This window comes from Ovis aries, chromosome 2 (genome assembly GCF_016772045.2).
Source record: "Ovis aries strain OAR_USU_Benz2616 breed Rambouillet chromosome 2, ARS-UI_Ramb_v3.0, whole genome shotgun sequence".
NCBI classification, from domain to species: Eukaryota; Metazoa; Chordata; class Mammalia; order Artiodactyla; family Bovidae; genus Ovis; species Ovis aries.
Window position 1 is genome coordinate 239,516,088 of NC_056055.1, and position 20,095 is coordinate 239,536,182.

The 20,095-nt window shown below is 53.5% G+C and overlaps 1 protein-coding gene and 1 long non-coding RNA gene across 7 annotated transcripts in view; one reads left to right on the forward strand and one right to left on the reverse strand.

Annotated features, from left to right (window-relative positions):
* Positions 1 to 20,095, forward strand: part of WASF2 (WASP family member 2) — a 99,414-nt gene that overhangs the window by 963 nt on the left and 78,356 nt on the right. Inside the window, exons 1-2 of one of the 3 annotated variants that reach the window (XM_042245112.2) lie at positions 312 to 17,674; positions 18,097 to 18,169. The exons of 1 other annotated variant lie outside the window; for it this stretch is intronic. The gene's annotated coding sequence lies outside the window, so the exon portion shown is untranslated. Of the gene's footprint in view, positions 1 to 311; positions 17,675 to 18,017; positions 18,170 to 20,095 lie in introns of those variants that run through there. One more of the 3 variants, XM_042245113.1, reaches the window with a different exon arrangement.
* Positions 16,175 to 19,688, reverse strand: LOC105606955 (uncharacterized). 4 transcript variants are annotated; one of them, XR_001034284.5, is made up of 4 exons: positions 19,602 to 19,688; positions 19,412 to 19,505; positions 17,528 to 18,811; positions 16,175 to 17,346 (listed from the first exon to the last, which is right to left on the reverse strand). It is a non-coding gene; the product is annotated as an uncharacterized LOC105606955 (long non-coding RNA). The 4 variants fall into 4 exon arrangements; XR_009599445.1 differs by having other exon boundaries at positions 16,175 to 18,811; XR_009599447.1 differs by having other exon boundaries at positions 16,175 to 18,811; positions 19,241 to 19,505.

Consider the following 20,095-nt stretch of genomic DNA (forward strand, 5'->3'; position numbering starts at 1 on the left):
GCACCAGAAGGGTTACACCTCCCCACACCTTAATCCCAGTCCCAGAGCCCCCCTTTCACGCAGCCTTGACCCCCTACCCTCTCAACCCTGCTGTTTTAATTGGCATGGAGGGGGCGTGGCCGTATCCCGGGGTGGGGGGAGCCGGCAGAGGGTTTGCAGGTAGAGGCAGTGGGAGGTGGGGGCTTAATAGAGGGGGGGAGCCAGGCGGTTGCCTAGCAACCCCACAGCTGTCTGTTGACCTAGAAGAAGCTGCGCTGTCTTGACACAGCTGGTGTTTACATGTAACCGAGGCTCTGGCTTACTGCTTGCTCGGAGGAAAGCTGAGGCAGTGCCCTGGTGGCAGCCTGGCCTCGGCTCCCGGCTGTGGTGGGCTCCGTGCCTGGTTCCTGCCTGCCCTCCTTACTTCAGCTCCCACCTCAAGTCCAACGGGAGAGAGAGTGGGAGGGCAGATCTCAGAGCTGGAGGCACTGGGGCTGGGGACAACTGATAGACACACACACACACATACACATGGCACAAAACCCGAGGCCTTCAACACAGAAACGGTGGAAGACTGAAAAAGGACTGAGGGACAGAGGTGCTCAGTTTGTGCACAGATTTCAACCCCCACAGACAACTCCATCATTTGCAGGAACGCATGAACACACAGACCCACAAAATCAAGCTGACAGCAGGCACACACACCGGCACAGAGGTGCCTGTTGACAAAGTGACTGACGTCCAGGCAGACACACGGAAACAGAGTCATCAGATGGCGGACATCCCAACATGCAGACACACTCGCGGATCTCTTGGTACAGAGGACAAACAGACACCGACCATCTGATCGAGACACACACTCCAGCACACTGCCACACCGAATTCTCCATGTGGTAACACCGGCAGCCATCACACCACCACAGTCCATTCCAGCCTAGGGTTTGCAGGTCTGCATTATGAAAGAAACCCAGCCTCACATACAGAGGAACATTCACACAGGGGAACACCCAACTCCCCAAACTTTCATTGATTGCCCACAAGGTTTAAGGCAGGCAGCTGCTGACAGCACGGACATAAGTGAAGACACACCCAGGAGCCTGACATGTGACGGGACACAGGTCCCTGAAGCACCACGGGCCCTGACATGTCCCGCCCGCACCCACACAAACACATGCCGGCCTAGGGTGTGAGCCGAGCTGAGACTCCTCCCTGCCCACAAGCCCTGAGTAGCAGCAGATGTGCCTTGGGGTCAGAGGGCCCTAGTGGCTCCAGGACCAGCTCCAGATGAACCCATACCGCCTGGGCTGTACCCTTGACCCTCAGCACTAGAGAGGAAACAGCATCAGCTTCCCTGGGAGCCCCCTACCCAGGCTGAGGAGGAAAGATATAGCCCATCCCCAGAACCCCTGGTTGGAAGCCCTGTCCTCCCAAGTCCCCGCCTGGACTGATAGAGGAGACATGGTCCTGCCCACAGCAGCCCTGATCTGATGGAGGCTGTATCTCCCTCCCAGGCAGCTCTGGACGCTACAGACACAGACACACACACACCCTAGCATGTGGCAGCTCCCAGGAGGTTCTGGAGGGCTTCCTGACAGAGGTGACCCTGGGGCCTGGTTTGGGAGTCCAAGAGGGAAGAAGGAGGGGGTGTGCTGAGGAGGGCCTCCTTATCTCACCCCACACCCGCCCCTTGCCCAGCGGTTCCTCCTCCCCCCAGGGCCCAAGGGGCCTGCTGGGGCCCCACAGCCCCATCAGCCCAAGCAGTGAGCAGGAGGAGGAGAATGGATATTTTTAGCTTCTCTGCCACTGACATTTCGCAGCAGGCGACCTGGGGTGAAGCTGAGTGAGTGCTGAAGGCTGGGAGAAGCCTCCAGCGCCTTCCCGCCCCCACGCACATGCACACACAACTGTGCACGCACACAGACACATCCCCCAACACTCACTGAAGGGACACAGCTTCAGGTACACAAGTTATGTGTGGATCTAGACACACACACACACGCGCACTCCTGCACACGCACTCGGTTCACAAGCCACTTTAGCCTAAAACTGCACACACTTGGACGACACCAAAATGTACCCGTTCACACACCCAGATACATGCACACACAGTTCAGACATAAAACACACTTCCCACACATAGCCGAGCATGCGCCCATTCGCTCATCATTTAGAAGAGAAATAGGATTTAATGCCTACTGTGTGTTAGGCACTATTCTAAACACAAAAGGTACCATGAAGAAAACAGACCAAAATTCCAGCCTCACAGAGTTTACATTCTGGTGGGGGAATGTTTGACCATAAATAGACAAAGTACCATTTCAAGAACCACACATTGAACCCAATCCCCCGAAATGTACAACCACATATGTGAACAGCTCCCTCACATTCATTGTCCCACAAATACACATAACTGCACACGCCACCCTTAGTCAAGACTCACACACACCACTCCACCTTGTACCTCAAAACAATCACAGATGTGAACACAGCTGCACTCATATGCAATTAGACACTTCACATATAAATACGCAAACACGATACACACAAATCCAGCCACACACACACAGCGCATAGCCATATAATTTACTTACCTGCATACACAGAATACAGCCTCCACAACAGCATGTAAATGCAAGGTCACACAGCCTCCTCCACATACCCGAATGTACTTACACACACATGCACACAACCTCAGGGTAAAATTCCTCTTCCTGCCTAGAGCACACACACACATGTACACATTCCCACAATCCTTCCCCTACCCAGGGAAGTCCAAGCCTGTGTGCCTATGTTCACAGGTGTACATAGTGTCTTATCACACTCACAATGTCACATACACACCTAAATCCCAAGCTCCAAAGAGGCCACACACCCAGGTTCACACCCACCCCATTTTCTCTTAAGGTGAGTCTAGTCACGGCACACCACACGTGCGCCTGGAATTCTGCCCCCAAGATTCCAACCCTACTGACCCCAGGGTTTAGAGGGTTGAGTCCAGGCCTTAGAGAAACCCAGCAAGGGGCAGGACTCCCTCAGAGCTCAGAGTCTGCCCTTGGTGCCCAGGCTGGAGGTGGAGCCAGGAAAGTTTAAGCTTCTCAGATCTCCCACCAGGCCCCTCCCCTCTTTGCTCTCCTCCACACCTCCCTCACTTCCTCCTTAAAAAAAAAATATATATATATATATATTTATTTATTTATTTATTTGGTTGCATCAGCTCTTAGGGCATGTGGGATCTAGTTCCCTGACCAAGGATCGAACCCAGGACCCCTGCATTGAAAGCACAGAGCCTTAGCCAGTGGACCACCAGGGAAGTCCCCTCCATCTCTTCTGAGTTCCTTTCCTTCTCTTCCTCCATCTCCCCATCCCAGTAGCCCTTGGCCCAGAACCAAACTCTCCTTTTCTCTTCCAGGTTCTGCTGCCCCAGAGGGTATTGGCGCCCTTGTGATAAACAGGCGGACTATCAAGCAGACAGACACATCACTTGGGACAAAAAAACCAAAGCAAAAGCCAGAGGTTGTTGTCGTATCCTGAAGAACTAGGAGGGAGAAACAGCTCAGTGGGAAGGCTAGGATAGGATGGACTGGCCCTTGGGCCAGCGCACACAGCAGACACACTAGGCAGAGGGGCAGCTATGGGTTCCAGTTCTGACTCTGCTGTGTTACCCTGGATCCATTGCAGCCCCTCTCTGGGTTGCTCTTCTGCTTCTAACAAAGAGAAAGCTGCCGTTGGTGATTTCTGAGGCAACCAAAATTCTCAAAGACTCTGCAGCAGTTGTATAACAGGGAGGGGGCCCGGGAGCCTTGGGAGTCTGATTAGAGTAATAACAGGCCCCTCCTCAGGGGCTGCCCCACCCCTGCAGCCTCCTCCCCCTTCTAGGCCTGGGCTCTCCCCTGGGTTGAAGCACCTGAAGCCAACAGCACCCCCTGCCCCCTAGCGCCTATAAACACATGTGCTCCTCTAAGCCTGAGCCATGTGTTTCGCCCTCTCTGGACCTTAGGCTTTCCAGGCTTGTGTATTTAGGGGCTCACATTTGGGCTCTGTGCCGGTGAGCCAGTCTATGTGTGCACTGTCTGTCTGTCTGTCCAGCTGCCAGCAGCCTTCAGGCGCCAGGAGGAGAGGTGGGGGCGGGGAGGGAGGTAGCGTTGACAAGTTCCAATGTCTGGCTTTCCCTCCTGGAAACCCCGAGCTGGGGCTGGCCCCCCCTTCCCTTCCTGTCTCTCTCGCTCAAGCACGTCCCTTCTAAGAGCCCCTCTCTGCAGACACCCCCAGTGGAACCAAGCCCAGATTTGCTGCCAAGAAGGCCGACATTTCTTCGACTTGCCATGTTAAAGGGGCCTGCACAGGCACGCACTCAAACCATCCCCCCCATGTCCTCCTCCTGTGCACATTCAGACGACCCGAAACACACAAAGACACGGTTGGACACAGCGGCCACCTGTGCACACAGGAGGTAGCACATGGAGCGCATCTGACCCCGGGCTCATAGACAAGTACAAACACAGCCATGTGCTCCCCCCTTCCTACGCTCAGCTTACCACAGACCCCCGAAGCACGCCATTTCCAGCACGCGGTGCTCACAGACACGCATAAACACAGTCACACACAGGGCCTTGCCGAGCAGAGAAACAAGTGCAAACCCGTAGCGCATTGTCTCCCTGCACCGCACAGCCGCCACACCACCACGGCTGCTGCGGCCCCTGCGGATGCAACCCCAGGAACACAACACCCAGGCCGCCTGTTCTCTGCACACACAGCCCAGCAATCGACAATCACACACGGTCATCTTCTGCGTGACCAGAGATAACCATGCTTACAAAGCCTGCCGGGCACGGAGTGTCTCTCCGTGCCCACGCCCTGGACATTTGGGCCAGCTTTCTCTGTTCCACAGTGTCTTCCTGGGACCTGCCTCAAATCCCAGCTGCAAGCATCCCTCTGGTGTGCACACAATCACTGTCCCCTGGGCAAACACAGAGGAGCTCAGACTCATGGTATCATCGTTATCCTCTTGGACACGATAACAAATTCACAGGGGGCCAACACACCCAGACACGAGGTGAGTACACAGACTCAGACATGAGGTGAGTACACAGACTCAGACACGCGTGCTGAGCCTTTTATCCACACACCAATTCCTTGTCACTAACAGTTGTCATCTTGTTGTCTTCCCTCGTGCTTACACAAACAACGCAGTGGTACCCCCCGCCCCGTGTCTCACAAACCAGCACAAACTCACCACACACAGCATCGCCTGTGCACACTGAGGCAAACATAGACTCACACCAATCACCCCCAACATCCCCCCTGCCACGCTTGCACACGCAAGCATGCACGCAGCCACGGAGAGACCCAGCTATCTGAAGCTCACACACAGACACACCAGCCCCAGGCCTGCAGCCCCAGTCGCCTGGCCTCCCTGTCTTGGCTGGTGAGGGTGGGGAAGGACTGGGAAGGTTGGGGGCTGGCTCAGCCCTTGTTCCCTCCCTCTGCCGGCTGGCTCGCTCCTTCCTGTCTGGCAGAGTCAGCCAGCCGAGCCCCAGCTCCAGCAGCCCTGGCTGTTCTGGGCAGACTCTCTCGGCGGGCTGGTCTCGGCTGATGCTGTAGCAGCAGCAGCAGCAGCAGCAGGGGCGAGAAGGCTGCGGGCGGCTGCCAACGTGGCAGACGGCGGGCAGGGCGGCAGGAAGGAAGCTGGGCCCATTCTGCACCCACTCACTGGGGGAGACAAAAGCCAAGGGGGCTGGATGAGTAGGCAAGGCAGCTGGGCAGGGGGACTTCGTGCCCAGCCCGGGCTCTGGGCCTACATTGGCCCCAAACTCACTGGGTGACCTTGGAGAACTTGCTCCCCCTCTCTGATCCTGTTTCCTCCTCCTTCAGTGAGTGAACAGTCTGCTCTGGATGCTTCTTCCAGCTCCCAAACCTTGTATCTAGTGCAGGGCCGAGAACTCAGGGGAGGGAGAGGTGGCTTCACTCTGTGGCCTCGGGCTAGTCCCTTCCCCTTTCAGACACTTAGCTTTTCAGTCCAGCAGTTAAAAATCCCTCCCCTCTGTACTGCTGACACCGTTGACAGTACGTTTTCATTCTACAAAGGTAGCAGCATTTTCCAGATAAGAAGACTAAGGTTCAGGGAGGTCAAATGATGCACCCTGAATATGGCAGGACTGGGACAGCAGCTCAAGGCTTCTGATTTAGTCTCTAAAATCGATGTTGCCTCCTTTATCTTCCAGACATCCCACACCCTCCCTGGTATCCTGGCTGCCCCTCTGAGGCCCTCCCACCCATCGTCTTACCCTCCCAACGGGGCCCTGAGCACCGCCCCCCAACCTCCCAGAGCCACCTGGTTCTGCCCTGGGGAGTCAGGGTGCAAAGGCCAGACAGGCCTCCCACCAGCATTCCAGCTGCCACTGGGAACACAGCTGTCAGCAGGGCCAAGAGAGCCAAAAGTCACCTCCCAACCAGGCCCACATAATTGGTACATTGTCAGCTCAGAAACAGAGCTTCTCTGGGCTCTTGGGCAAGCCCCGGTCCTCTCTGGGCCTTGGTTTCTTCATCTGGCTGCAGTGCATTGGACTAGACGATTTCCAAGGGCCCTCTCAGCTTGGAATGTTGCCTGGGGAGTGACTAGGGGCGGCAGCTGCGGCAAGGTCCAGGCAGCTGTGGGTGGGCCTCAGGTATCTGACCCAAGGAATCTGGCCTCTGCCTCACCTGCTTGCTGGGGTCACAGCTGGGCCCTCTCCCACATCTTTGCAGGATAGCTGGGTGGACAGACAGATGGACAAAGGTATGAAGGAGAGCGGCAGGGGAGGAAGGGGGAAGGAGACCCTCAAGCAGTGCTCCAGGGGCTGAGCACCCCCTGTGGAGGGAGGAGGACGAAAGGTGGAGGGAGCCCCGCCCCCAGCCCTCCTGGCCTCCTTTGTTTACTGGACAAACTCCTGCTGCTTACTCTGCCCAACAGGGCAATCTGTGGGGAAGACAAAGGTTGGACACACGCTTACCTGCGTGGGGTGAATGCTGTGGTATCAGTCTTGGGGGCCAGGGAGGAGACACCCAGCTCAGCTGTGGGAGTGAAGAAAGGCCTCTAGGAGTTGGAGGATTCACAGGTACTGTGATCAGCCTCCCAGGACACATCAGAGTAAGCCCAGAGATGTGTGTGCCTTTCAATGTGAGTCTATGTGGGGTGCAATTACTATCCCATTTTACAGATGGGGAGGTCAATGCTCAGAGATGGCAAGACGGAGCCAGGCCTTACATCCTGGCCTGCCTGACTGCAAAGCCAGAGTTGTTTGTGTGTGTGTGTGTGTGTGTGTGTGTGTGTGTGTGCTATGCCACACAGCCTCCCAAAGGAGTGAATTGCTAATGGTGGCATTTCAGATTTCAGATGTAGTGACAGCAAACTAGAGAAGAGGTTCTGGACAGATGGTTCCCAATCGGGTCCCTGCCTCGGGCTAGCAGAGCAAAGGTTTGTCAGGGCAGGCGAAGCGCCCTGTCCGTTCCTCTCCTGTGTGGGATGTAGGCCGGTTGCCCCCACATACTCGCTTCACCATCCCCCTGCAGCCCTTTGGCCCTGCCTGGGTGACCTGCATGAGCTCAGCTTCCCAGCAGCTCAGCGGAGGAGGCAGCCAGGGCAGAAGGCTGCCTCTGCCCTCTGCCTGCTTGGCAGTGCCAAGGGAGGTGGGGCCGTGGAGGGTGGAGGGGGTGCCTCCCAGCCACCAGACCTCCAGTCTTGCCCCCCAGCTCGGGTGCCCCTGTGGTGTGCTGCGGCGGCCCAGGCTGGGACAGGTGGTGCCGGGCTGGGGCACGCTGGTCAGGCCCGTCCCCGCTGCTGCAGCCTTGTTGAGCTGCCATTAACAAGTGGCCGGAGGTTGCCTTGTCTCCATGGAGACCAGACAGTCAGTGCGGCTCTGGGGTGAGGGCCGTGATTAGTGAGTGTCAGCTTTGCCAGCCCTGCTCTTCCCACCACCCGCCTGCCGCTGGGCTCAGAGACAACAGGCCTGGACGGGGGTGGGGAAGGATGGGGAGGGGGCTCTGGGGCCCCCACAGGCATGGGGGCTTCCAAGCCTGGCCCTAGGTACTGTCTTTGTCTCAATTCCTCCCCCTTCCCTCCCCAATCCCTCTTCCACACTGCCCCCAGGGCGAGCTTCCTAAAACAAGCTGAATCCTGACACTGCCTCCCTTAAGAACTTTCTATGGCTCCCCATTTCTTGGAGGCCAAGAGTCAAATTCCTTATCATGGCATTCAAGGCCTACCTTCCTTCTTTCCTTCACTTATTCCTACCAAAAAAACATCTTGTTTTGAGCACCTACTGTGTTTCAGGAAGCCTGCCAGGTACGACGTGGTCCACGCAATAAGGTGACAGAGGAACTTCCCATCTATTGAGAAAAACGCACTACAAACAAAATACAAATCAATAGATACCTGATGACAGCTCTGCGGAGGGCTGGAAGGGCATGGAGCGGGTATGCTGGTAGACAGTAATCTATAGGGGGCCAGCCTGCTTAGGGGGGCTCACAGTGGCCTTTCTGAGGAGGCAACGTTTTGACCAAGTCAGAGACATTGATGGAGACCCAGCAGTGGGGAGGGCATTCTGGGGAGCAGCCAGCCCTGGGGGCCCATCTTCCGCCCTGGCCCGCCCCTCCTCTCCTGCTTCTAACCCCACCCATGTTTCCTCTTTTGGTGAAAGGCAGCAGGCTATCAGAGGGAGAAACCTCTGAGTTATCGCCAACTCTTTCTTTTTCACCCCGTGCTCACTTCTCATCAATCGTGCGTCTTGTCAATGCTTCTCGGCCCTCACTGCACTGCAGGTCCCATCATTTTCACTTGACTCTCACACCTGCCCCCTAACGGGCTTGTCCCTTCACTCACAGGTTCCGTCTTTCCTCTGCTCAGGGTTGAGCGCCCCCTATGTGCCGGGCCTGGTGGTCCCTGAGTAGGTGGTTGCTCAGCCAGAGTTTAGTCCCCAAGAGAAGACCTAATCTAGGCCTGGCTAGGGGGTGCCCAGGAGGGCTTCCAGGAGGAAGCGTGGCTAGACAGAGACCAGAGGGAGGACAAGGAATTAGCCCACGAAGGGAGAGGGGAAGACATTCCACGCAGAGGAGGGGGCCTGGGGGCAGTCAGGAAGGAAGAAGTCAGGGCCTGATCTGGAGGCTGCTGGGGAAGCCCCTGGGGGACTTTAGCCCCCAGGGCACACTCTCAGATCCGCTCCCCGACATCCAGTCTCTCCCCTTCCGGTTCATGCTCCATCCACACTACAGTTAGAATCATCTTCCTAAAATAGGCACAATCATGTCCCTTCCCAGCTCTTAAAGGCCTGCTCTGTCCCCAGCCCTTTAAAGTCCAAACTCGGGCAGCAAGGCACTGGAGGCCCTTGAAACCGCCTTTCCAGCCTCATTTCCAATCACTCCTCCCAGCTGACTCTGCCCAGCCACACCCAAACAGGTCATATCCTCCTGGTCTCTGGGGCCTTGTCCCTGGCATGCCTTCCCCCACTTCTCCAGGTGAAGTCATCCTTCAGAGCCCAACTCAGATGTCCCCACCTCCAAGAAGCCTCTCCTGATTCCTGTTGCCCAACAAAAATAGATTTCTCCTCTCCGCCCCCATTTCACTTAATTACAGACAGCTAATAGTCATCGGATGCTTCTTTCTATATGCTAAAGTGAAAGTTACTCAGTGATGTCCGACTCTTTGTGACCCCAGGGACTATACAGTCCATGAAATTGTCCAGGTCAGAATACTGGAGTGGGGAGCCATTCCCTTCTCCAGGGGATCATCCCAGTTTAGGGATCGAACCCAGGTCTCCCACACTGCAGGCAAATTCTTTACCAGCTGAGCCATCAGGGAAATCCTTCTAAATGCTAGACTTTGTATATGTAAGCATTTCATGTTCATGATATTATTTCATCCTCATGGACATCTTAAAAAAAATATCATCATCTCCATTTTACACACATGAAACTGAGGCTTGGAAAAGTTAGGTGACTTGCCCCATTTCTGAAGGTAATAAGAGAGAGAGCTGAGGCTCAAACCCAGAAAGCTGGGAGCCGCAGTTCAGTGCTTACTCCTTAGTCCACCTTGCCCTAGTAGGTTTCTAGCCATGCCTCTGTCTTCCCTTGGAGACTAGGGACCTTGAGACCCTGATTCATCCAGGGTCCCCAGGGCCGAGCATATGGCTCTACGTATGGAAGAGGTGTGCAAATGTCTGTAGACAGAATAAATAATTTCAGTAAGAAAGCTACTACTGGGTCTTTCCTGGTGGTCCAGTGGTTAAGAACCACCTTGCAATGCAGTGGACCTGGGTTTGATCCCTAGTCGGGAAACTGAGATACCACATGCTGCGGGATGTGCCTCAGCTAGAGACTGGGCACAACGGAAGAGTACCCCGTGCGGCAACAAAAGATCCCATGCACTGCAACTAAGACCCAACGTGCCAAAAAAAAAAAAAAGAGAATGCTACTAGAGGGCGGTGAGGGGGCTCACAGGCAGGTTTCTGAGGGTAAATCAAACTGTTTTATCCTGAGTGGATCTGGTCATCATTCTGGGGCCACACCATGCCCAGTCTAAATCTGGCCCCTGGTCCAGCCCCAGCTGGTCACCAAGGTGCTGGTGATCTTGGGATTCCTATCCTTTGGCTGGCAGCCCCTTTGGGATCAGACAGATCCAGCTTTGAATCTCCGCTGTGCCCCTGGATATAGCTCTGTGATCCCCAGGTAAGTGACTTTACCTCTCTGAGCCTCAGTTTCTTCATCTTCAAAATGGGCTCAATAGTGCCTGCTTTTCAGGGCTGTTGTGAAGATAATGGATAGCAGGGAGTCTTACTATTTCCCAAGGGACTACTACAGGCTTTGTCATTTCTTCTTAATTAGTTTGACCTTTAGGCCCAGGCAACCAGGGAAGTAGGAACCCCCACATTTCAGAGGGTCTTCTTTTAGCCTCCTCTACTGGCTCCTTCCCTCACCGAGTAAGGAGTCAGAGAGAGAGGTCAAGAGGCCATGCCCACCTGAAGCCCACCTCCACCCCCTCTAGACTACCTCTGGGTACCCAGATCCTAGAAGCCTTTGAACTAGGTCCCAGAGCCTGAATGGTCCTAGCCTAGACCAAACCCCACTGCCAGGGTAGATTCCTAGGCCTTTGAGCTGGCCACGGAGCAGCTGTTTGCTGGGGACCTATGAACAGAGCTTGAACAGGCTGATGGTGAGGCAGGGAGGGGATGTGAGACAGAGGTTTCCAGTGTACTCTCTTCTTAGGGGTCAGCTCGTCCTGACTAACATTCACATATGACCAGAAAGGCAGGCATTATTAGCACCATTTTAGAGATAAAAAAAACTGAGGCTTGGACTAGAGGAACGACTTCAAAGTCTGCTTGTTTTGCTGCCTCGGAGGTGGCACTGATTTATATCTAAATGCTTTATACCCACTGCCTCATTTAATCCTCACAACAACCCTATGCTTTAAGTAATATGATCATTCCGCTTTACAGATGAGGAAGCCGAGGCACGGAAGGGTTAAGGGATTTGCCTCAGGTCGCACAGCCCACAAGCGGCAGAGCTGGGAGCTGAATCCTGGCAATCAAGCTCTTAACTCTAGGCTCTGCTGTCTATTACCATTTGCAGAGGTAGAACTCAGTGCCTTAACTTGGCTCCCGATCACCCTGCCTCAGTCATCTGTCTGAGGAACGGGCTTCGGGGAAGATGCTCTGAGTGCCCCCTGGTTGTAAAGCCAGGAAGAGGCAGAAATGAGATCCAAGCTGAAGGGAGGGCCCTGTGGAAGGAGCTGGACTCTGCTTTTTATGCAGCTCCAGGATAGCTGGGCAGGGCTCTGGGGGACGGCTCCAAAAGACACCCCTCTAGCCTGAGCTCACAGCCATGCCCTCCTTTGCAGCCTGAGGCCTGAGAAGATGGCGCTTTCCCAGGGCTGAGGCAGAGGCAACAGCCCCCCAGCCCCGCCCCCGCCTTCCCCTTCAGGACTCAGCTGTGGGGCGGCTGCCCAAGCTCCCGCCTCGCCCACTCCCTGGCCAAGCTGCTGCTCTGTGGTCACCTGGACCCAATTTCCTCCTTCCTGCCTCCTCCCATCTCTGGGAAGCACCCTGGGCTGCCCTGCCAATTTCCAAAGGCTTCTCCCCAAAGAAGCCATCTCTGTCTTCCCGTACCGCCACTCCCAGGTCTCCTACCCCTACTGGGAACACTCCAACTCCTCCCCTCCAGCCCCACACGTAGAGAGAATCACTTGGACCATCAGCCCATTTTCCATTTGGTTCCTGGCTGAACACTGGGTCCCCCGGCTGGATTGCGCTTTCCCTTCGCTAGGGTGGTTATCATATTGTGTGCTTTCCTCTCCCGCCATGGTGCCTGGCAAGGGAGGAGCCCAGAGCCAGTTTCCTGTGCCCCAGGAACTGAAACTTGGTGCTCAGAGGCCTGGAGCCAGCATCACCATTTGTCAAGCTTTGGAGACCAACCGACTCTTCATTTTAAGTGAAGAAAGCAAGGAGACCCAGGGACAGGGACGGGAAGGAATTGCCCTGGGTCACCCAGAGGCCAGGCTGGGACTCAGACCTAGCTCTTCTGAATCTTAGGCCCAGGCTCCTGCTGCTCCATCTGGATCAAGTTTCTAATCCTTCCAGGCCCTCATTTTCAGGCATGAGACCAAAATCAATCGTCCCTGACAATATATTGTCAGAACCTGAGGGGTTTATTCTGCCTCAAATGCTGTATCTGGAAAAGTCCCAAAGGGATTATTATCCAACCTCCTTCCATCCCCTCAACCCACCCATTTTATAAACAAGCAAACTGAGACCCAGAAAGCAGAAGGACCTCCTCAAGGTCACAATGAACTGGAGCTAGAGCTGAGATCGGGTTCCATGTCTAATTCTTCGCAGGAGAATTAACCATCACCAACTCATTCATTCATTCAAAAATTTTGAGAGGTTAATAATGCCAAGCTCTGTGCTGAGTACTAAGAATATAAGGGTGAAAAAAGACAGCCATAGCTGGATGAGACATGAGGGGACTCCTGGGTACAGAAAATGTTTAGCATCACAGTGGTCTGGGTACCGGTTACATGGTGTGTTCCATTGGTGAAAATTTATCAAGCTGCATATTTCGATAGGAGCGGTTTTCGGAATGTCTCTTTCAATACAAAGTTTTTAAAGAAGACCTTCACAGGCACTGAGTTCAGAGAGCTACAGTATGCAAGAGGAGATGAGATGTCAAACAACTAATTACACAAATAATTGTTTAATTACGATTGTGACAAGTGCTACAATAAAATAGAGGGTGCTCTGGGTTATGGAGTGGGAGGAACTGATCTAGTCTTGGAGCAGTCAAAGAAGTCTTCTCAGAGGAGGTGAGGGATAAGCTGAACTGTCAAAAATGAGCAGGAGAAACTTCCCTGGTGTTCCAGTGGTTAAGAATTTGCCTTCCAGTGCAGGGTACATGGGTTCAATCTCTGGTCAGGGAACTAAGATCCCACATGCCATGGGGTAATTAAGCCCACACCCCACAACAAGAAAAGCCCAGGCGCTGCAGGGAGAAGCCCTGTAGCACAGCTAGAGAAAGCCTGCATGCCGCAACGAAAGACCCCGCGTACCACAATAAAGATCCAGTGCAGCCAAAAGACTGAAAAAAAAAAATGAGTAGGAATTAGAGCAGGAATGAGTCTCAGCCCCTACCTGACAACACACCACGAAGAATCAGGGACCTAAATGTGAAAGCTAACACTATAAACTCCTGCTGCTGCTGCTGCTAAGTTGCTTCAATCATGTCCGACTCTGTGCGACCCCATAGATGGCAGCCCACCAGGCTCCCCCTTCCCTGGGATTCTCCAGGCAAGAACACTGGAGGGGGTTGCCATTTCCTTCTCCAATGCTAGAAAGTGAAAAGTGAAAGTGAAGCGGCTCAGTCGTGTCCGACTCTTAGCGACCCCATGGACTGCAGCCCACCAGGCTCCTCCGTCCATGGGATTTTCCAGGCAAGAGTACTGGAGTGCGGTGCCATTGCCTTCTCCGCTATAAACTCCTAGAAGAAAATAAATGGGCGTACCTTCACGATCTTGGGATAGGCAAAGATTTCTTAGGCATCAAAAGCACTCAACATAAAACAGAATTATTAGGGGATGGGGAAAAGCATTCAAGACAGAGAAAACAGTATGTGTGAAGGCCCAGAGGAAGGAAGGGGCAAGGTATGCTGGAAAGGCCAGAAGACATGGAGGCAGTGAGCAAAAGTGCAAGAGGAGGCGGAAGCCAGACTACCCAGGACTTTATGGCTTGGGTTTGGAGTTGGGACTTTATCCTGAGGGTGCTAGGCCCTGAGAGGAGGGTTCTGAATAGGGGGAGTGGCAGGAGAAGCAACTGAAGCAACAGTTGGGGGATAACTTGACCTTAACCTGGGTTTGCAAAGAATGCTACCTCCTTCGATGTGTCTGGGATTGCAAGGGGTTGCCTACACAAAAAGAGAATAAAAGGGAACACTCCCCTTCTTCCCTGCTCAGCAACCAGACAAGGCCAGGCTTGGATTCTGCTTCCTTGCAGATCAAGATGTAGTTTTACAACCTGAAAAGTCACTTCATGCAGGTGCCAGGATAAGGCGGGGCATGGCAGGTGGGGACTTGGGCTGTGAGGCTCTGTCCTGCCGGGCCCAGCCCTGGTCTTGGAGCAGCTGGAGTCTGCCAGCTCCCACTCACGCCCCAGCTCTGGCTATAGCCCCACTTCACCCCTGCTCAGCACCTGTGCCTCCTCCCATCTCGTCCTCCCTCAGAGGACTGCAGAGGCCCGGCGGGAGGAAAGAGCGCAGAGGTCAGGGGTTTCTTCTGCCCACTTCCACTCCCACTCGCATACCAACATACCTGTGCCAGAGCTGGAGTGGGACTGGGGCAGCCAGGTCCCAGCATCACTCAGGCCTCCTGCCTGCAAGGCTCTCAAGAAAGGCACTGAGGGACTTCCCTGGTGGTGCAGTGTGTAAGAATCCACCTGCCAGTGCAGGGGACTCAAGTTTGAATCCTGGCCTGGGCAGATTCCATGCGCTGCAGAGCAACTAAACACATGCTCCATGGTCCTAGAGGTGCAACTACTGAAACCCCCACGTGCCTAGAGCCTGTGCTCTGCAACAAGAGAGTAGTGGGTGCGAGGAGAACGCTGCGTAACCCAAAGAAGAATAGCACCCACTCTCTGCAAATAGAGAAAGCCCACACAAAAGCAACGAAGACCCAGCACAACCAAAAAAAAAAAAAAAGAGAGAGAGAAAGGCGCTAAAGTGGTGCCTCCATTCAGTATTACCTACACTTTTTGAGCTGCACTCCAGGCAGGGGCTAGAGTTAAGAAGGTGTTGTTCCTGCTCTCCCGGAACTCTTGGGGTAATGGGGGAAAGGGTGCAACAATATTACAAGTGCTTCACAGAGGTGCAAAGTGCAAGTGAGCCTGGAAAGTCAGGCTGATTTCACTTGGGGAACAGAGTGTGAATATCAAGCGAGATCTCCTCCAAGAGGTGACATTTGAGCTGGGTCATAAAGAATTGTAAGACTGACAGTAGGAAATGGTCTTTGTAGCAGAGGGTAAGAATTACCGGAACTACTGGGAGTGTTGGGTGCTGTGCTCAGCATCCTATGTATTCATTTAATCCTTATGATGAATCTATGAAGAAGTATTATAATTATGCCCATTTTCCCAGATGTGGTAACTGAGGCTTAGAGAAGGGAACTGATTTGTTTACAAACTTCCACATCTGGTAGATGGCAAAATTCAGACTTGAACCTAGGTCTTCCACACTCTTAACTTCTCCTACATAGAGTGGTTTGGGCAAAGGACATGTGGAGAAGGGTAGGAGGTGAGACTGAGGGGTGGGGAGACTGCTGGGGGGAGGCAGAGGTTTGGGTGGTAGAAGCCTTGGTGAGAAGTGCAGCCTTTATCCAGAGAGCAGCGGGGAGCCATCCAAGGTTCATTAGTGAGGGAGGGAGTAAAGAGGGACAGGACACACAATTAGCTTTCTGGTTTTATTTATTACTACTTTAAAGTGACTTCCCTGGTGGCTCAGATGGTGAAGCGTCTGCCTACAATGCCAGAGACCCAGGTTAGATCCCTGGGTTGGGAAGATCCTCTGGAGAAGAAAATGGCAACTCACACCAGTACTCTTGCCTGGAAAATCCCGTGGATGGAGGAGCGTGGTAGGCTACAGTCCATGGGGTTGCAAAGAGTCCAAAACAACTGAGCAACTTCACTTTAACCACTTTTAAACTTTTTATTTATTTTTGGCTACACTGGGTCTTCATTGCGGTTCATGGGCTTCTCACTGAGGTGCCATCTCTTGTCGCGAAGCACAGGCTCCAGGGTGTGGCAGCTTCAGTAGCTGTGGCGCATGGGCTTGGTTACCACATGGCATGCGGGATCTTCCTGGACCAAGGATAGAGCCTGTGTCTCCCGTATTGGCAAGTAGATTCCTAATTAGGGAAGTCCCCAGCTCAAAGGAGAAGAAATTAGAGACAGAGAACCCTGTGTAAGAGTTGCTACAAAAATCCAAGGAAAAGATAGGGGTTGAAGGATGGAGAAGATGGGGTGCACTGGGAGATGGCAAGCAGAACCTGGGGGCTAAATGGCTCTGGCAGACGAAGTGGAAGGAAGAATCACAGATGATGTCCCAGGTCTGGGGCCTGTTATGTTCCAGAAAGAAGCTTAATAACAGGTCTTTAACAATATATTGGGTACCGCCTCCCTTAATCAGGGCTTCGCTCCACACATGGCACCTGCAAAACTCACCCCTGGATGGTGCTCAGTTGTTGTTCAGTCGCTGAGTCTTGTCTGACTCTTTGCGACCCCATGGACTGCAGCACGCCAGGCTCCCCTGTCCTTAACCACCCTTGCTCAAACTCGTCCATTGAGTCAGTGATACCAACCAACCATCTCGTTCTCTGTCGTGCCCTTCTCCTCCCGCCTTCAATCTTTCCCAGCATCAGGGTCTTTTCTAACGAGTCAGCTCTTCACATCAGGTGGCCAAAGTATTGGAGCTTCAGCTTGAGCATCAGTCCTTTCAATGAACACCCAGGACTGATTTTCCTTTAGGATTGACTGGTTTGATCTTCTTGCAGTCCAAGGGACTCTCAAGAGTCTTCTCCAGCACCACTTAGTCTTCTCCAAATACCCAAATGCATTCATTGCTTGCTTTTGTCCTTGGTCACCCGATACATATGGAGCACTTACTGAATGCCAGATATTCTGAGCTAGGATGGACAAGGAACAAACTGAACTAACCTCATTAGTGGCTTACTGATTGCAGCCTGGGGTCTGCATCTGAATCCTTGTTCTGCTACTTCTTGGACTGAGTCCTGGCTCAGCTTCCAGCTTGCTTGTGACTTCAGGTACATGACTCTATCTTTCCTTTTCTCAGTTTCTTCATCTGTAAAATGGGAAAACTAACCGTACCCAGCACAGGGATTAAATGGGTTAATGCATGGAAAGTCGCTGGCACTGGGTAAGCATTTTGTGTCAGCTATTATTATTATTACAGAGTTCACCTTTTAGCGGGGAGACAGATCCAATTACACAATTAATTATTTAATTACAACGGGGATAAATACCTTGAAGGAGCAGCACAGTCTGGAGGTGAGAGAGGGCTCCCCAAAGTGAGGGATGGTCCCCGCTGAGCACTGGGGCTGGCCGGTTTAAGGGTGAGGGAGAGGGGTCTCAGAGGCAGCTGACCCTCAGGCAGAAGGAGGTGCTGAGAGGTTTGTATTTCTGTTAACTCTCCCTCTTTGAAACCTCAAAATGGTGCTGAGAAGTAGGTCAGGCAGATACTCTGCCCCCATTTTCCAGAAAGGGCACTAAGACCTAGAGAGAAACAGGGACTTAGCTGGTCAGTGACAGAGCCTCCTGGTTGTTGCTCTGATCCAAGGGGCTGGAGGGGACAGGCTGAGAAGAGGCCTTTGTCCCTCTGTCTGCTGGGGCGGGAGCAGCAGGAACTGAGGCCGCAGCTGGCCACTGTTCCTTCCCCTGCCAGCAGAGCAAGTCCAGGCTCATGGCAGGGGCTGGGAACGTTCCTTTCGTCTTTTTTTTTTTTTAAGGCACTTTAATCAACATTAAGCTGTGACTTCAAACAGACACAGCTCCCAACTGTCCTCCCTAACCCTGGGTCTCTCCAACTCCCCAGGGTAAGCCCCCCCAGGCAGCCAAGTTTCCAGGAAAGGGAATGAGGCCTGGCTTCGGAATCCAAAGACTTTGTGGTGAGTCCTGGCTCAGCCTCCAACTTGCTGTGTGACCTCGGGCAGGTCACCAGCCCTCTCTGGGCTCCGAGTGTCCTCTGCAAAACAGGGAAGGGAGGGTTGAAGGACATCAGGTGGTGTGGGAGGGTGGTGGCGGTGGTGGTAGTGGTGGTGGGGGGAGCCCAGTAACCGGGTTCAGCCAGCTGCAGCCGCTTTGCTGCCCTTCAAGTTGGAGGCACTGGGGCCTCGGGGGTCCGGAAGCCGGGGACAGGCAGCCTTTCATCTCTGCTGGCCCAGGGTCGCTGCAGGTTGGCAGGCCCCACATCCCGAGATCGCGTTTCAGGCTGGAAGGGGCCTTCCTGTGACCTCAGCCGGCCAGCCCGGCCCCTGCCCCCTCCTCCCCATTCTCACCAGAGGGAAGCAGGCAGCAGCCCGCCCAAGGTCACTGGCCAGCAAGTGGCTGTCCTTCGGCCTGCCCTTCCCTCCCACCCGAGCCAGCCCCCACCGGCCTCCCACTGTAAAGCCTCAGGTCTCCTGGGCCATTAGGAATCTGCCAAGCGAGGCGTGGTCTTTTTCCTCTCTCTTGTTTCTTGGCTTGTTTTCCCGGTTCTCCAACAGCCGCCTCCTGCAAAAGCCTCCGGGTGCGTGTACAGGAACATTTTTCTTTAAAAAAAAAAAAAAAGAGAGAAATGCAGCCACAATTTGGGTAAAAAAGCAACCAACTCCTTAATCCTTCCCTGTAACCTCTGGCTCCTCAGCAGGGTTGGCTCCAGCCGCTGGGAAGGAAGGCCCTGCTGGGGTGAGAGGCCTGGGCTTGTTTCCCGCCCACCCCCTCCTCACCCGCCTCTGCTCTCCTTCAGGGTTTCGTCTGACTTCTGGAGCCAGGAGGAGGGCTCAGCAGAGCTCAGGAAGCATGGGGGGCTGATGGCTTTGGCCAGGGCCTCTGCCCTCTGCCCACTTGGCCACTTTCTAGGGAGGTTACACGGAGCAGGGGTTTTCACCCCTAACCCACTGCCTCTACTCCCGCTTTCATCCCTTTTTTCTCCTCTACGAGTCCCCTGCAAGTTCCCTGAGCACCATCTCCCATCTCACTGCTTCGTCATCCAGCACCAGGGCTTGGCTTTCTTTTTGTGAAAGCCATACACTTCCACACTCCAAGCCTCTATCCACTCAGACTCCTCCGTAGCGGGGCACTCAATGTCCCCGCCAGGTCTTGCTCTGTCTGCGGAACCCTTAATTAATTATCTGTTGCAGCCTCAGGACCTGGGTCAGTGCTTGAAACATCCTGGGTACTTGGTGTCTCTTGCATGAATGATTTCAAACCATCAAAAGGTCTCTAGCAATATTCAGGGTGATCCTGCAAAAGGAACATTTGATCACGTCACATCCCAGTTAAAACCCTTCCGTGCCTCCCCAGCACCCTTAGAATCCAGTCCAATTCTCCATCCCCCACCTCTTTCCATTTGCCGGATCGCATCAAAGGATTTCCTTTTTCTCCCAACACGCCATCTTTCTCTTGCCTCTGGGCCTTTGTACTTACAAGAAATTCTCCCCTGCCTGCCACACCCTTCCCCAGCTCTCACCTGGCTGACTCCCTCTGGCCAGTTACCTTGTCAGATTACCCAACAAGCAGAGGAACGTGTATTCAGGACACCAGCAAAGCAGGGACACCAAAAACAATTTTTAAAAATAATCTGATGTTTGATAATTTAAAAAACATTTAAATAGTATTCATGGCAAACATCTGAAGTTTATTGGAGTTCCTTACTCTTAACAGTTAGTTTCGTTTTTTATGTTGAATTTACATATGGGCTGGGTGGTGGTAGGTTGACATAATCTGGCTCTGATTTTTCCTTTTTTTATTTAAAAAAATATTTATTGGAAACTTACATTACCATATGTAAAACAGATAGCCAAGGGGGAATTTGCTGTGTGGCTAAGAAATTC